Below are 5,904 nucleotides of genomic sequence, written 5' to 3' on the forward strand. Positions count from 1 at the left end.
TCCAAAATAGATGATTGATTGATTGATGGATTGATTGAATACAATAATATAATATAACATTGAATGACAGACGGATGGAACAGAGTACTATGCAGTAGATATAGTCAGAAAAAAAAGGTCTATTCTGCATCTAGCTTAAGGCCACAGACCCGTTGGGAAATGAGTTTGGGTCGACTTCGAAGTGTATCCTTCCAAAATAGATGATCTACAAGCTCACGACAGGATAAGTGTTATTAACAGTACTGTCCTGTTTAAGAATTTAAGAAGAAACACTAGCATAACAAAGGATAGGTCTACTCTTATATAGAAATACATTGTAACATTTAGACCTAACTATCAATAAATATGCATTAATTGTTATAGTGTTGGAGATGTATTGAGTATTATTGAATGTCATCCATCCATAGCATCACAATGGAAACAAGGCCCAGGCTTTTTCATATTTTCCTATTAACAGGGGGCACAGTACTGCATTCAGTAGCGCTGTCGCCTCACAGCTATATGGTCCTGGGTTCGATTCCCAATGTGGACGCTGTGGGCGTGGTCTTTCCTCTGCATCATGGGGTTCTCAACCTGTGGGTCGGGACCCACCAAATTATTTTGGGGGGTCCCCAGATGATTAACTTAATGTGAAACATTACTCACTGAACAGTAAACAACTCAACTGTAAACAAACCAACCTAAAGTCTAAGTGTAGCCTATAGACAATAGGGTATCTGCACATTTCTAAATTGACAATGTAAGGACTTTTGAATGGCTAACATGACAAATTAAACATTGGTCACATTTTCAAATATTAGAAGCAGAAATTGTGAAAATAGACGATCTACATGCTGGCAACGCCTTGCAACGCGATGCGTTGTGACTTGTGAGCATGTAGATCGGCTTTTTTCACAATAGAACCGTGTTATACAAAATGTAATGCCTCAACTCTTAGTGCTCATCAGGGTGGGGGGGGGGGGTCCCCAGTTAAAATATGATTATTTTGGGGGTTGCGGCCTGAAAAGGTTGAGGACCACTGCTCTAGGTGCCAGTGTTGGCAAAAGGGCCTTTCTATGTGAAGTTTGCATGTTCTCTCTGTGGCCCCTAGGTTAGGTACCCTTAAAAAATATGCAGTAATCCTGTTATCTATAATGCCTGCCCCTGGCATATGGAGGGGAAAGGAACTGGTTGGAATAACGTGTTCCTTCCATGCGCTCCGTCCAACCGGTCGGAGGCCAGAAGACGTGCGATTCAAAACAGTGCTCATCGGATCCTGCGTTTGTGATAAATGGATAAGGTTTATTGTGTTTAATATATAGGCTCCTCCCACAAATCTCGTAAGCTCCTCCAACAAGTTTTGCAAGTCGATTACGTTGTCACATCACTCCCGAGATCATTTGTGTTTCGTTTTTAGAGGGTCATTCCCCCAGAAAAAAACGCAATTTGGCACGAAACAGTTAATTTTTGCACGAAACGGTTATGTTTTGCACATTTGTGGCGCCCCCTATTGGTTGAAGTGGAAATCCTTTGGGTGATTTGTTGGGTATACCAGCCGCAACTTGTGGTTAAAATTTGGTGTTGACTGGATGTTTCGTTTATGATTTATGGCTATTTCTTGCGAAACGGGCCCCTCTCGCTAACTTCGGAAGCGTGTTCCGGACGAACGCTAGGGAGTATCTAAATATTGCTTGAATATGTTTATCGCATGGGTTCAGAGATCTTGTGTACCGATTTTTGTGACGTTTGGAGAAAATATGTGGGAAAAGAGGCAAAAAGTGTGTTTTGAAGAAAATTCAAAATGGCGGAAAATCTATCCTGACGCAAATGGGCGTGGCCTATATGGGGAGATGCGTCATGACCCAAGGAATCCAGGGAAAAAATAATTTTAATTTTCCGACCTACGGTTCAAGAGTTAGAGGGCAAAACGTAAAGTGGGGTGTTATAGCGCCACCATCTGGCCGAATGATGTAATTATTTGTTAATTAATTCTTAAAATTATTATGAATCTCCTCTCCAAGTTTTGAAACTTTAGACCCTATGGTTTAAGAGAGAGAAAATAATTGAATGTGAGTTTTTGCTATTCCCATTATAAGTCAATGGGGGAAATTAATTCACTAATAAATTCATATCAATTAAACGATACAACTTTTCTCTTATCGCAATAATAGCACTCGATTCCCGATGAAGCCGGTCGATTTGACATATGGCGCGAGTGTGTGGCGCAAAAACTGCGGGCCGTGAAACGCGCCGAAAAATAGTTTATCTATAAAGAATAAAGTTTCCCTAGGACTATAGTGTGTTGCCCTGTAAGGGCAACCACACTAACTAGAAAATGTGCAATTTGGGAAATTGCGAGTGTGGTTGCCTGCCCTGCCGCCCCCTATGGGTCGAAGTGGAAATGCTTTTGGGGATTTGTTGAATATCCCACCCGTGACTTGTGGTTAAAATTTGGTGTTGACTGGATGTTTCGTTTGTGATTTATGGCTATTTTTTGCGAAACTGGCCCCTCTCGCTAACTTCGTAAGCCTGTTACGGACGAACGGTATGGACTATGGAAATATCGCTTGAATATGTTTATCGCATGGGTCCAGAGATCATGTGTACCGATTTTTGTGTCATTTGGAGAAAATATGTAGGAAAAGGAGCAAAAAGTGTGTTTTGAAGAAAATTCAAAATGGCGGAAAATCTATCCTGACGCAAATGGGCGTGGCCTATATGAGGAGATGCGTCATGACCCAAGGAATCCAGGGAAAAAGGAATTTTAATTTTCCGACCTACGGTTCAAGAGTTACAGGCCAAAACGTAAAGTGGGCTGTTATAGCGCCACCATGAGGCCGAATGATGTAATTATTTTTCAGTTAATCCTTGCCTGCATTATGAACCTCCTCTCCAAGTTTTGAAACTGTAGCCCCAATGGTTTGTGAGAGAAAAATAATTCAATGTGAGTTTTTGTGATTCCCATTATAAGTCAATGGGAAAAATTAATTCACTAATAAATTAATATCAATTAAACGATAGAACTTTTCTCTTAGAAAAGTAATAGCACACGATTCCCGATTAAGCCGGTCGATTTGACATATGGCGCGAGTGTGTGGCGCAAAAACTGTGGGAGGAGATTCGCGGCAAACTTTTGGTTACACTAGTCAAGAATAATAATAAAGTTACCCTAGAACTATAGTGTGTTGCCCTGTTAGGGCAACCACACTAACTAGAAAATGTGCAATTTGGGAAATTGCGAGTGTGGTTGCCTGCCCTGCCGCCCCCTATGGGTCGAAGTGGAAATGCTTTTGGGGATTTGTTGAATATCCCACCCGTGACTTGTGGTTAAAATTTGGTGTTGACTGGATGTTTCGTTTGTGATTTATGGCTATTTTTTGCGAAACTGGCCCCTCTCGCTAACTTCGTAAGCCTGTTACGGACGAACGGTATGGACTATGGAAATATCGCTTGAATATGTTTATCGCATGGGTCCAGAGATCATGTGTACCGATTTTTGTGTCATTTGGAGAAAATATGTAGGAAAAGGAGCAAAAAGTGTGTTTTGAAGAAAATTCAAAATGGCGGAAAATCTATCCTGACGCAAATGGGCGTGGCCTATATGAGGAGATGCGTCATGACCCAAGGAATCCAGGGAAAAAGGAATTTTAATTTTCCGACCTACGGTTCAAGAGTTACAGGCCAAAACGTAAAGTGGGCTGTTATAGCGCCACCATGAGGCCGAATGATGTAATTATTTTTCAGTTAATCCTTGCCTGCATTATGAACCTCCTCTCCAAGTTTTGAAACTGTAGCCCCAATGGTTTGTGAGAGAAAAATAATTCAATGTGAGTTTTTGTGATTCCCATTATAAGTCAATGGGAAAAATTAATTCACTAATAAATTAATATCAATTAAACGATAGAACTTTTCTCTTAGAAAAGTAATAGCACACGATTCCCGATTAAGCCGGTCGATTTGACATATGGCGCGAGTGTGTGGCGCAAAAACTGTGGGAGGAGATTCGCGGCAAACTTTTGGTTACACTAGTCAAGAATAATAATAAAGTTACCCTAGAACTATAGTGTGTTGCCCTGTTAGGGCAACCACACTAATAATGACAATATCTAAAGTGTGCTCGCCTTATAGGCGAGCCCACAATTACTGAACGCACAGGAACAAGGGACCCCTCCAAAGATAGATCTCAGCGAGGTGGAGGCAGACGCGGGGGTCTGAAGGTACGAAAAACGGCCGAAAGACGCGGACGCGACCGCGGTTCGCTATAGGGCTAATGACCACTAGGTGAGCAACTTACACAGTATGGCTTTAAAGGGTACAGTCTTTGTTCATTCAAGTTTTCCTCTTCCAGTCTAGCTGTCATGTATAGGCTAAAGGTGAGGTGAGGGCTTCACCTCACATCAGGTAAGAGGTTACGCAAAATTCTAATGCAGGGGTCATCAACGTTTTCAGGCCAAGGACCCCTTAGTTGAGAGAGAGAGATGAAGCAGGGACCCCCACAACCTTTTCGATTCCATATTTCGATTCCATTGTTTGACAGCACAATCATCAGTGTATTTTGGATTCATGTCAATTTGTGTTTTCAGATATTTAACCACTTGAACCGTCAATAATAAACTTTACCTTTGGCTTTTACTCTGTACTTGGTCTGCTCTTCTTCCCCTCTACACCAAAGCTCTCTACCGAAAATGGCCGATCTACAAGATCACAACGCCTCGCAGCGCGAGCTTGTAGATCTGCTATTTTTGGCTACAGTTCTCAGAATATGGACACTATAGGGTTCAAGTTGTTAATATAAAAAGGATTAGAAGATTTGGAGGAACCCCTGTAGTAACTCTGAGGACCCCCTAGGGGTCCCAGACCCCCTGTTGAAGACCCCTGACCCCTACTGCATGGGCCAGACTGAAAAGAGGAGACCCATATACTGAGCAGTCAGAGACATAATAAGTGCATGATGACCATCAGCTCTGCAGCCAGCACCAGGATGAAACCATTCCCTGGAGACATATGACGGGCCAATTATGGAAAGATGTGAGTCTGCAGTAGGCTGGCCCTGTGGAGTTACCAGGGGAAAAGAGGTGTCATTTCAGAAGAAAATTGGGGTTGGCAAAAAATAATTAAGCCCCATTTCCTATACACGTGTCACATGTATGGACGGGCATGGATTGAGATGCACTCAGCATCGATCTTAAATCAGATTAAAATTTCAACAACAACAAAAAGTTCTGAGTTAGTGTTGGGATAGGCTATATGCATAAAATAACAGAATTTGAGGTGAGACCCCAAATGATGCCCCTGATAGAAGGGCAGGGGCACCAGGTCTTATGTCAATATGGTGGGGAGTCTGGGGCCCATGATGTAGGTATATTGTTTAGCCTATGTACTGTACTGTATTGTACTGTCTGTACCATTGCATGGCTGATCTGGACAGATATATTAGGCTATAACTCTATGGGGGGAACACCCCCAGGGTCATGCCTGTACTTATGGGAGGCTGAACTAAACCTTTTTAAGACCGATCAGGTGAACTGATATCGTAATAACTATGAATGTAATAACTATGAATGCAATAACTATGTAATACATGATCATTGCAATTGTTCAGAGTACTACTACCAGGTAATTTGATTGTTGTTAATTTTCAATACATAGGCTACATGCTGATCTTGTTGGCCTCTATGATTGGTTAGTCAACAGCGCCACTCTGTGGTTGTGTCCGTATACGGCGACTGGCGTTGTATGTCAGGCATCAGCTGCTGTGCTAATGCGTGTCGTGTGACCATTTCTATTCATTAAGTATCGCTGAATTAAATTATTATTATTTGAATATATTATTTGAATATTTTCATTTTCGATAATGGTGCGGTCCAAAACACCGGCGACTCAGTCCGAAACACTTCCGCTAGTTGTCTTCAGAAACGTCACTGA

This window comes from Nannobrachium achirus (assembly GCF_963921795.1).
Source record: "Nannobrachium achirus genome assembly, chromosome: 14".
Taxonomy (NCBI): domain Eukaryota; kingdom Metazoa; phylum Chordata; class Actinopteri; order Myctophiformes; family Myctophidae; genus Nannobrachium; species Nannobrachium achirus.